This window comes from Pteropus alecto, unplaced genomic scaffold (assembly GCF_000325575.1).
Source record: "Pteropus alecto unplaced genomic scaffold, ASM32557v1 scaffold113, whole genome shotgun sequence".
Classification (NCBI taxonomy): Eukaryota; Metazoa; Chordata; class Mammalia; order Chiroptera; family Pteropodidae; genus Pteropus; species Pteropus alecto.
In genome coordinates, this window is record NW_006433949.1 from 3,453,009 (window position 1) to 3,465,653 (window position 12,645).

At 40.8% G+C, this 12,645-nt stretch overlaps 1 long non-coding RNA gene across 2 annotated transcripts in view; it reads right to left on the minus strand.

The window, feature by feature from the left end:
* Nucleotides 1-752: 752 nt before the first annotated feature.
* Nucleotides 753-12,645, minus strand: part of LOC107195442 — a 35,914-nt gene continuing 24,021 nt past the window's right edge. For both annotated transcript variants that reach the window (XR_003045371.1, XR_003045370.1), the window contains 2 exons: nucleotides 2,222-2,465; nucleotides 753-957 (listed from right to left, as the gene is read on the minus strand). This is a non-coding gene — a long non-coding RNA (uncharacterized LOC107195442). The remainder of the gene's footprint in view (nucleotides 958-2,221; nucleotides 2,466-12,645) is intronic.

The window sequence follows — 12,645 nt, forward strand, 5'->3', positions numbered from 1 at the left end:
ATACTGCCCCCTGTAATCTGGGAATAATAATACCTCCTTCCCAGGATCAGGGCAGAGATTAAATGAGAGAAATGTGTGCCAAGCACCTGGCATGCAGTGGGCCCTGGATAAACCTTGGTTCTCTGTGCTTCTGGCTAGAACCACTTTCCCATCCTCTTGAGACTCACCTCCTTAATCCCCCCTAGTCTTTGCAGAGGGGACCTGATCCCTTGCCCGGTGTAGCGTTCCAAGAACGAAGATACAGTGTCTATTTAAAAAGCCCTTTGGATTTAAATTGAACAATTCCCTCCGCCCCACCCCCCTTTTTTTAATCTGCACGCTTTTAACGGCTCACTTCATGGACATTAATTTTAATGGGACGATTATTACCCTGTTTGGAAGCCTGCCCCTCCAAGTGCTGGGCTCACGAGGTGGCGCTGGGTCGGGTCCCAGCCACTTGGATGTTTACTGTAGCCAAGAGAGTGCAGCCTTGGCCATGGGGACGTGTCATTCATCAGAGGGAGAAGAGAAGGGGGTGATGGAAAAGTGGGGGAAAGGGAAAGACCTGCCCCCCACCACCGGCACCACACCACGTCTGAGTCTCTAACGGGTGTACACTGGAGCTGTTTTGGCCTCTCCCACCATTCGCTCCTTGGGGAACGTGGCCTGGAGACGAGGCTTTTTGGAGCCTCCATTTCCTCGGCTGTAGAGTGGGAATCATAACGGTAGCGACCTCAGAGTTAAAAGAGATTATACCGGTAAAGCCCTTAGCGCAGTGTCCAGCACGTCTTTAGCATTTAATAAATGTCGGCTACTGTTAATATTTTAAAGTCGATCACGTAGTTGCTAAACAGCGTGCTTTGAAGAATGTTGGAGGGCATGGTTCTCCTATTGTGAATTGGCGATTCTGTCACTGTTAAGTATCGTCCGGAAGAAGCAAATTCTTTGGGAGAGTAACAACATAATGCTCTCCTAACACTGTAGAAAAAAATGAGGTTTTTTTTCAATTTTAATGCTTAATTTAATAAACACATATAGCGCTGACTCTATGCTAGGCACTGTTCTAAGTGCCTCAGATATATTAACTCATTTAACCCTGATAATAACTCTATGTCATGGTACATGGACTATTACTAGTCCTATATTATGGATGTCCAAACTGAGGCAGAGCTTTAAATACTTTAATCCAAGGTCATACAGCTGTCTGGCCCCAGAGTTTGTGCTCGTTAGTATTATGTCACCATTGGGGACTTGGGAAGAGGGAGGGAGGCTGAACTGTGGCTCCCTCCCCCAAATTCCTTTGTGGAAGTCTTAATTAAGTTAAGATGAGGTCATTAGCATGAGGCCCTAATCCAATAAGACTGGTGTCCTTATTTTAAAAAAGGAAGAAAAGGGCATTAAGAAGGTGGCCATCTGCAAGCCAACAGGGAGGCCTTAGGAGAAACTAACCCTGCCAGCTCCTGGATCTCAGATTTCTGGCTTCCAGAATTGTGAAAAAATAACTTTCTGTTATTTAAGCCACTCAGTCTGTGGCAGTTGGTTATGGCGACCTTAGCAAATGAATACAGAGGCAATAAGAGGGAAAGAATGTCCTGAAATGGTTGTTAGAAGCAGCTATTCACCAGACTGTGGCTGCTTTGACAGCCAGCATGTGCTTTCTGGGTTCTTGAGAAGTGCTGAGTTCTAGGACTGTTCACCTGTCCCCCTTCTTCCTCTTCTGTGCCCTGTTGGAGACCTCTAAGGAAGGAGTTGTTTTAGGGCCTTATTTTGAGAAACAGTTCATGAAATCCAGTTAATACCTTTATTCAGAGAAAACTTTCCTAACCAGTTGCAAGGATGCACAACCTCTCTCTCATAGAGTGAAGACATAAGACAGATTTTTCTAGCCCACAAAGGCTTCCTGTGGTACCCCAGTGCTCACAATTGAGCAGAGCACACAACAGGTATTCAGTAAATATTTGTTGAAAGGAAGACTCAATGAATGAATGAGTGAATGAATGAGTGAATGAATGAATGGTGAGTATCCTGATTTGTCTTTCTGTCTTTCAGACATACACAGTGATGCACATAGAATTGTTATAATCAATAACACAAAAAAATTTTCTTGTCCCAGATCATTTCTTTACCTCCTACAGAAATCAATACTCAAGTGTTTTGAGCAGGAAGGGGGGGGTGTGGATTTCTTTTCTTTAATTAAAACGATAATTACCTATCCTGGTATCTGAGACCGAGTGAGCCTTACCTTATGGTGTTTTAATTCGTATGGCTTGGTGAAGTGGCAAATGAGTGAACAGTGTTGCCTCCTCCAAACAGCTGTGTTTCCCGAAGCCATGTATTGATGCCAGGGCCAGATTCGATGCCAGGAGTCAGCTTGGTGAACAACGGAGCTCTTGAATTGAAGTTGTAGCAGAGTGGTTGGACACTCCAAGCCAGAGAGACCTAGGTTTGGGCATATTTTTCACCTCTCTGAGCCTCCGCTTTCCCATCTGTAAAATGGGAGTAATAACCGTATTACTTCATTGCGTTGTGGTAAGGATGAAAAGAGAGACTGCATCAAGTGTTTAGCAAAGTGCTCAGCACTCAATAAATGTTAGTTATGGTCCTTGTTGACATATCGGGATTATTAAGCATCCACTTAAGAAACAGAACAGGGACCCTGACCCAAAGCCACTGGGAAAACAAGAGGACTCAGGTTTCAGTGAGTTCAATATTCAATTACATCACAGTTATTCCCAGGATAGTCCCTTTCATTCAATAGACTCAGAGCAGGACAGCTCTCATCTCTCACATTTATCCTATTTCACCCTCTGATACCTGAAAAGATGGGGTAACTCCCTCTCCAGGGATCTCCTAATTATTCATTTGATACCTCTCCCTTAAGGATCTTTTTGTTGTAAGTAAAGAGGGAACAGCAGACAAATGTCCACAGCAGGGGAGGGAAAAAAATTAACCACCCCATAATTATAGTCTCATCAATACTTTAAGTGTAAAGGGTAAACCTCACTTAAATAAAACCTAATGCCTTGATTACTGGAGACGCAAGAGACAGGGTTGATTAAACCTGCACTCCCGCTGTGAAAATTCAGACATATTGTCCTTTGCTCAGGCAATATTCACTTTATTGGAGGCAACTGAGCTTAGTTTAAACAAGTGAATCACTAGGCTTGAAATTATACTGATGAGAGGGTAAATGAGGATAAATGCTGAAGAACAATTTGGCAGACCTGGAAAAACAGAAAATGCACATGGCCTATGACCCGGTGATTCCATTTCTAGCTGTTGACTCCAGATCTGTCAATAGGGACTCAACAAGGGACAGTTGCTCCCCAGGAGACCTTTGGTTGTCAAAATCGAAGGGTGCGATTAAGCCTCCAACGGGAAGAAGCTAGAGATGCTGCTTAACATCCTATAATGCACAGACAACAAAGAATTCTTTGGCCCACAATGTCAACAGCACCGAGTGTGAGAAACTGTGCCCTGGATATACCAGTTAGTATGCATTTGGCACAAGGAACAGACAATCCCACTGGTAGAGACTTAAATCATAAGGATTTTTATTATTTTCTTGACAATAAGTCCAGAGCAGGGACTAGGAAGCTATGGTGTGTGAACCAGTCTGGTGCACTGCCTGTTTTTGTAATAATCTTATGGGTGGGTACGCAGTCACCATCACTCATTAACGTATTATCTATCTCTGGCTGCTTTTGTGCTACAACAGCAGAGTTGAATAGCTTCAACAGAAACGGTATGGGCCGCAAAGCCTAAAATCATACTGTCTGCCCCTTTTTAGAAAAATGCAATTGTTGGATCATGTGGTAGTCACATGTGTAGTTTTCTAAGAACCTGCCAAACTGTCTTCCAGAGTGGCTGTACCATTTTACACTCTCACCAGCAATGGATGTGTGATCCCAGTTTTCCTGCATCCTCTCCAGCATTTGGTATTGACACTATTTTTTAAAATTATTATTATTTTAGCCATTCGACAGGTATGTAGATATCTCATTGTAGTTTAATTTGCTTTTGCCTAAAGGCTAATGATGTTGAACATCTTTTCATATGCTTATTTGCTGTCTGTATATCTTCTTTGGTGATCCACCTATTTATGTAAATAAAGTTTTATTGGAACACACACCCATACATTTATGCATCATCTGGGTGTGTTTTTTACACTGTAACAGGAGAACTGAACACTTGAGACAGAAATTGCATGGTTGAAAGGCTAAATTATTTACTGTCTTGCCCTTTATGGAAACTTTTTGCCAACCTTTACCTTAGATGAATTATAATTTATTCTTTGAGAATGTGCCCAAAGCTATCCACACAAAATCAGGGTTTTCTTAGTAAGGGAGAAGGAACAAATGACAGTATCTGCTGCTTTAGAGAAAGTATCCCAGGGACTCTCAGAGATGTTCACTGCAGTATTGTTTGCCAAAATTAATTAGGAAGCAAAAAAAAAAAAATGCCCCTCAAGAGGAGAGTGGATAAATAAAATGTGGTATATTTGTACTATGGAATACTGTAAGGAATTACAAGGCATGAACTACGTCTATAAACAGATTTCAGAAACAATCTTGAGTTAAAAAAAGGCATTTGTGCAGTTTGATACTGTGTGTATAAATCTGAAACATATGAAACAATGTTATAAATTATTCACGGGCACACTCACTTGTGTGTCTTCAAAATAGATGGAAGGATACACATAAAATTCTTGATAGTGGCTTTGCCTTTTCCTCTGGGAGTTGGAGGTAGAAATAGCAATGGGGCAGTTGACAAAAGGGACTTTGGGGAGATACACATGCACTTACTAGGAGTTGAAACTCATTTTCCACATATTCCAGTTTCAGGAATTTGATGACAAGGTTTTTAATAATGAAGGTTGGCTTTATGTGTCATCTCTGCATTTTTCCATCTTTACTTTGAGGTAAAGTACACAAATAAGGAAATCTCAGACTTCACTGGTTTCCCTGGCTATTACAGTGTCTTGTATCTTTTCGTGGCTCATTTGTACCTGCCCAGCATTCGCCCTCTGCTTTTTGAGAATTTCTCCCCCTCCTTTGATCCTGTGGTGCTGATAGAGGCTCCAGTCTTAGGAGCCTCTGCATTCCTTGGTCACAGAGATGGGCAGCTGACCCATGGTGGGCCATTATGATCCCCTGGCTTACGGAGTTAGTTGGAGATGGACGTGTAGCCAGCTTCCTGCTTCCTGCTTCCTGCAAAAGCAAGGCCTTAGGGTTCTTCCTAAGAGCTCAGCCTCAGGTCTATCTTCAGCCCTCTCAATAAGCCTGCAAGCAACTTATTCCGGTGTGATCATATTTTTTCTTCTTAGAAGGGAGTCTGTCCCTACAGCTGAACACTGACTAATATGCAATGGATTAGCAAGTATATGGTCCAGAGTATATGTTCCCAGAGCTCCTCTCCAAAGATAAAACAGTAAGAGATTCTATTACAAAGTGGAGAGAGGAGAGATGCATAGAAAAGAACAGTTGGTGAAATACAATGGAGTAACTCTGGCATGCACTGTGATGCACTTCTCGGAACTTCTCAGCAGTGATTCTCAATTTTTGCTGTACCTGGGGAGCTTTTTAAAATCTTGAGACTCAGGACACACCCCAGACCAATTAAATCAGAATGTCTGGGATGGGAGCCAGACAGCAGTAGCTTTTACAGACCCCAAGGTAATTCCAATGAGCAGCCAAGTTTGGAACACAGTTCCCTTCAGGAAGGAAGGATATATTCCTCCAGGTGCCATAAGTGTTGCGGGAAGACTGCCCTCAGCTGTTAGTCCCCTGTGGGGATGGTCTCAGTTGAAGAAACTGAGTGTATTTCCTTCCAGGGGCAGTTCACATCCACTGACTCATCAACATGTGGGTATAGAGGCCAGATCGCTTTGCCAACATTTGAGACAACTCTAAGATGCAACAGGGACCACATCATAGCTCAGCTTTGGCCTGTGCCCGGTCCTGCTTCCTTCTCCTCCCTTCCATAGGTGGCGATCTCAAGGGTGTCCCTAATATATCTCCTGAATGCCAGTCTCCGTCTCAGGCTGGCTTCCCGCGATACCCTACGATAACCACGACGATAACCATCTTAGGTCTTCCATCTTTATTCACGTGAAAAGTCCTGACACCTAAGTCAAAACACAGCTATGCTATCGACACATGACTGAGTAAACAAAATATGGCCTAGCCATACAATGGAATATTATGTAGCCTTAAAAAAAGAAGGAAATTCTGACACAATCTACAACATAGATGAATCTTGAAAACACTGAGTTAAGTGAAATAAGCCAGACACGAAAGGACAAATGCTGAATAATTCCACTTACATGAGGGACCTAGAGCTGTCAAATTTATCCAGACCCTAGAATGGTGGTTGTCAGGGGCTGTGAGGAGGGGCGATGAGAAGTTAGTGTTTCATTGGGACAGCGTTTCAGTTTCGGATGATGAAAAAGCTGTAGAGATGGACAGTGGTGATGGCTGCACAACAATGTGAATGTACTTAATGCCCCTGAATTGTACACTTAAAAGTGGTTAAGATGGTAAATTCTGTTATATATATTTTAGCACAATTTAAAAATTGCCAGCAAACTCCCGTGATCATGATTCCAAATCTGAAAACCTATCCTTATTGTTAATCTTTTCCTTATTCCCACAACTTTTAGATCCATACAATTTCAGATTTGAAAAGTCTCCAGAAAATCATCTCAAAGTGTGGGGCCCTGGACCAGCAGCATCAGGATCGTATGAGAATTTGTTGGAAGTGTAAATTCTTGGTCAGACTCTGGGGTGGGGCCCAGCACTCTGTGCTTCTGGCGCTCATTGGTCTAGATTATCTTTAATATCTTGCCAATGAGAAAAGCAGGGGTCACAGAAATCAAGTGACATGGAGGAGGGGAGGCAAGGGAGGGAGGAAGAGAAGGAGAAAGAGAAACACCAGCAAGAGCCGTCTGAAAAGCCTTGTTTGAGAGCCTGAGTTGACTTCTACTCTTGACCTCCCAGAGCAAAAATAAATTTTCTTTTTAGCTAAAGTCATTTTAAGTTGGATTTCTATTTTTCAACCTAAAAATCTTCCAGTATGATGTTGAAAAGAAGTAGTAAGAGGAGACCTCTTTACCTTCTTCCTGATTTTAGTGGAAAAGCTTCTAGTTTCTCACCATTAAGTACTATATTAGCTGTACATTTTTTGTATATATTTTTTAGCAAGTTGAGGAAGTTCCCCTCTAGTCCTAGTTTTCTGAGAGTTTTCATGAATGGGTGCTGGATTTTGTCAAATGCTTTTTCTACATCTATTGATAAGACCGTGTAATTTTTTTAGCCTGTTGATGGGATGAATTACATTAATTGATTTTTGAGTGTTGAACTAGCCTTGCATACCTGGGTTAAAACCCATTTGGTCATGGTGTACAATTTTTATATGCATTGTTGGATTTGACCTGCTAATATTTTGTTTAGACTTTTTGCATATGTGTGTTTTTTTTTTTCTGGTAATGTCTTTTTCTGATTTGGGTATTAGGGTAACGCTGGCTTCATAGGATGAGTTAGGAAGTATTCCATCTGCTTCTAGCCTCTGAAAGAGATTATAGAGAATTGGTATAATTTATTCCTAGAATGGTAAAATTCACCAGTAAACCCATCTGGGCTGGTGCTTTTGGTTTTGGATGGTTATTCATGATAGACTCAATTTCTTTAATAGATATAAGCCTATCCAGATTGTTTGTCTCTTCTTGTGTGATTTTTGGCAGATTTTATCTTTAAAGGAATTGGTCTGTTGCATCTAATAGGTTATCAAATTTGTGGGCAGAGTTGTTCGCAGTAATCCTTTATTATCCTTTTAATGTCCACAGGATCTGTAGTAGTGTCTTCTTCTATTTCTGATATTAGTAATTTATATCCTCTCTTTTTCTTTGCCCGGCGTGAGGCTTATCAATTTTATTGATCTTTTTCAAAGATTCAGCTTTTGATTTCCCGGTTTCAATTTTACTGATTACTACTCCAATGAACTATTTTTCTTCTGCTTGTGTTGAACTTGTTCTTCTTATTCTAGTTTCCTAAGGTGGAAATTCAGATGATTGATTTTAGAACTTTCTTTTCTAACATGTGTATTTAATGCTATAAATTTCCCTGTAGGCACCCTTTTCCCTGCATCCCACAAATTTAGACAAGTTGTGTCTTCATTTTTATTTAGTTAAAATTATTTTAAAATTTCTCTTGAGATTTCTTCCTTCATGTGTTATTTAGAAGTGTATTGTTTAATCTCCACGTATTTGGGGATTTTTTCCAATTATCTTTGTTATTGATTTGTACTTCAATTCGATTGTGATCTGAGAACACAATATTATTTCTATTCTTTTAAATTTTTAAGCTGTGTTTTTTGGGCCAGAGTGTGGTCTGTCTTGGTAAATATTCCATGTGAGCCTGAGAAGAATATGTATTATGCTGTTGTTGGACGAAGTAGTCTACAGGAGTTCATTACATCCAGTTGATTGATGGTGTTGTTGAGTTCAACTCTGTCCTTACTGATTTTCTGCCTGCCAGATCTGTCCATTTCTGATAGAAGGGTGTTGAAGTCTCCGACTATGACAGTGGATTCGTCTATTTCTCCTTGCTATTCTATCAGTTTTTGCCTCACATGATTTGATGCTCTGTTGTTAGGCACATCCAAGTTAAGGATTGTTATGTCTCCATGGTGAACTGACTCCTTTATGATTATGTAATGCCCTCTGTATTCCTGATCATTTTCTTGCTCAGACATCTGCTCTGTCTGAAATTAATATAGCTACCTCTGTTTTCTTTTGATTAATGTTAGCATGGTATATTTTTCTCCATCCATTTACTTTTAATCTATGTGTCTCTTTATATTTAAAATGGGTTTCTTGTAGACAACATATGTTTGGGGTTTTGTTTTTCTAATCCACTCTGACAAACTTTTTTTTTTTTAATTTGGTGCATTTAGACCATTAATGTTCAAAGTGATTATTGATATCGTTGGATTAATGTCTACTGTTTTTGTTACTATTTTCTATTTGTTGTCCTTGTCCTTTCTTCCTATTTCTGTCTTCTACTCCTTTTCTGCCTTTTGTGGTTTTAACTGATCATTTTATATGTCTCCATTTTACCTCCTTTCTTAGTATATCAGTTATATTTTTTTTTTTAACTTTTTTTTAGTGGTTGCCTTAGAGTTTGCAATATACATTTACAACGAACCGCAGTCTGCTTTTAAATAACAGTATACAATTTCGCAGGTAGTGTGAGCACTTTATAATAACAAAATAATTCGAAGTCCTCCCTCCCATTCTTCATGTCATTGTCATTCACTTCACTTATATATAAGCATTCTTATGCATATCTGTACTTGCATAAAAAATATATATATAAGCATACATAATTGAATATGTTGTTATTATTTTTGGACAATTGGTAACAATTGGCGCTGGTTCCTGCAGTGGTTTGCACTTGTGAGTTTCTGCTCCGGTAAGCTGAGACTCTATTCACCTGTCTGTTCCTCCAGTCTTGAGAGCAGTGGTTTGCCTGGTGTGTCCTCACCTCTCTTACAGACTCAAGAAGGATTGTTGATTTTTCAATCTGTTCGGCTTTTTACTTGTTAGGATGGAGTGGGAGACTTTCAGGCTCTTTACATGCAGAACCAGAAGTCAATCTGAACCCAGTCTGGAGAAGGAGGAAGGGAGGGAAGGCTTCTGGGAGGAGGTGACCTCTAGAATAAAACCTGGTAGGAGTTAGGCAAGTGCAGGTGAGAAGGGATGAGAGTTCCAAGGAAGAGAGAGCATGATAGGGTGGAAAGCTATAAGAGGTTGAGATGATTACGGCAAGTGGTGAGGAGGTGAAGTTGTTGAGAGATCAGGCTACGGCGGTGGCCTAGAGTCCGATTTCAGAAGGTCTTAATATGGCATTGATCTTGGAGACATCTTGTGAAAATGGACATTAAGATTCACAACACTGACACGTCTCCGGAGAACTCTGGCATATTACAGCCATCCCTGACTTCATCCTCACGACAGCTCCCCTGATGTCCATCTGCAAAGTGCTTGAGATAATTTTGAGGGGCACTTTCCTGCTATTAAGTGTCCGTGTAAATCACAACTTATTGGCTCAGATGTTTGATTTCCTATTTTTCTTCCATTTCTGTGCCACCTGTAATTAGAGTTCCAAAGTGCTCAGAGTGATTTTTCTACTGAAACAGAAAGGAGAAGAGACTTGTCATCAGCAGATTGCAAAGTGGAAAAGACCAAGCTGCTCTCTCTATCTCCTGCACGGGCACTTGTGTTGAGATTTATGAGACCTACAAGTGACATCCCTCGCTTCTTTCTTAAAGGAGTGAGTTTATCTTTCTCTTTGCTACTCTGTGTGTGTGTGTAGTTGTGCATATCCTTATTACTTGCAGCCTCATCAACAACAGAAATATTTATTGAGCATTTATTATGTGTGGATACAAACATTAGAAATACCTTGTGCCCTCTCTCAGCTCCATCGTTCATGGATTAGTTTGTTCATTAATTCATTCATTTATTCATTCAACCAACAATTACTGAGTACATGCTAGGAACCAGGCTCTGTGCTAGGGGCTGAGAACACAAGATGAACAAGGTAGATGTGGCTCCCACCCTCAGGGAGCCTCTGTTCTAATGGGGGAGACACGCAAATAAATAATAAAGAAAACAATTCACCCATTAAGGTAAGAGTCAATTTCGGTGATGTAGAAAATGGTGTGTGGACACATTACCTAGATAAGGTGCTCAGGGATGGCTTATCTGAGGAGGTCACGTTTCAGCCAAGAGCTGAAGAGTGAAGGTGGGGCGGATATATTGAGGAGTGATGCAGACAGAATGTTTTAGAAAGAGGGAAGTGTGTGCAGAAGTCCTTGAGGTGGAAAGGACTTAGCTTCTTCAGACCACAGATAGGTTTGACTAGGAAAGTGTGTACACTGAATTCCCATGCACTGCTGGTGGGGATGTCAAGCGGTACAGCCGCTTTGGAGAAATAGTATAGCAGTTCCTCGAATGATTAAACGTGATTGAAAATGATTTAATCCAGCAATTCTATTCCTAAGTATATACCCAAGAGAAATGAAAACATCTGGTTACACAAAAACCTATACATGAATGTTCATAGCACTGTTATTCACAATCACCAAAAGGTGGAAACAACCCAAATGTCCCATCGGGGGAATGAATGGATAAACAAAACATGGTCTGTCCATACAGTAGAATATTATTCAGTCAGAAAAAGGAATGAAGTGCTGATACATTATATAACATGGATGAACCTTGAAAACACTTTGCTAAGTGAAAGAAGCCAGTCACAAACAACCACATACTATATGAATCCATTTAGTATATAAAATGTCCAGAACATAGAAATTTATAGAGACAGAAAGTAGAACATTGGTTGCCTAGGGGAGAGTTAGGGGTGATGTGGCCAAAGGGAGTTGGGATCCTTTCTGGGGTGGTAAAAATGTTCTGAAATGGGGCGATGGTTGCACGTCTCTGTGAGTATTTTAAAAGCCACTGAGTTGTACACTTTAAATGAAGAAATTGTATAGAAAGTGAATCATGTCTGAATAAAGCTGTTTTTAACAATGATTTTGTTTGTTATTTCAAGAACCGTGGTGACACCTTGAGGTTTTAAAATAGGGGAGTGTCCTGATCTGCTTTACTTCTTCAAGCGCTCTCTGGCAGCTGTGTGATTGGAACAAGAGTGGAGGGAGACCCGGGAGGAGTTACTACAGTGGTCCAGATGCAGTGATGGTGCCTTGGACTTCGGGCTGCCCGGTTTAGCAAATAAAAATACAGGATACCTAGTTAAATTTGAATTTCTGATATGCAAATAATATATATATATTTTTTTTTAGTATAAGTATGTCTCACATATTGCCAAGGACATACTTATCCTAAAAGTGTTATTCTTTGCTTGTCCGAAGATCAAATTTTGCATGGGTATACTTATACTAAAAAAAAAACCATAATTGTCTATCTGAAATTCCAATTTAACTGGGCATCTGTACTTTTATCTGGTAACCCCACTTGGGCTAGGATGGTGGCAGGAGAGCTGGAGAGAAACCAACAGGATCAAGATATATGGTGAAAGAAGGGTCGTCAGGACTTGGTGATGTGGGATGAAAGAGAGGGAGAACCAGGTTCCTGGCTGATGCATCAGGACAGTGGTGTCATTTGCTAAGACAGGAAAAACTTGGTTGGGGTTGCAAAGAAAGAAGTTGGGAGAGATGATGCGGAATGAAAAAAGTAACGTTAAGTTTCTTGTTTCGTCAGGCAGGGGCAAAGTCTTGCTAACCACAAGAATATCTTTACTTCGCGTGAGTCCCATCTGGAATGGCTCCAGAAAAAAAACTCATGCTTGCTTTGGTGTGTTGCTTCTTAAGAAGGCAGGTGAGGAAATTGGTTCTTGCAGTCTCAGAGTCTGAGCTGGAGTGAAAGCATCCATCCTGCGGACCAAAGCCATCACTTCTTGCTTCTGTGCCAGTGGTGGCTGAACGAAGCTTTTCTGAGGAGCATCAGACTGGAGTTGAATTTTCAAGACAAATAAAAGGCACCCTAGGACAAAACCTGTTCCTTCTCAAGGGTAAGACTTTCAGAGGGAAGGGCCTTGGAGCCAAGATGGGGCTGTTAAAGGTGGCAGCGGGGGTAAGGGGGGT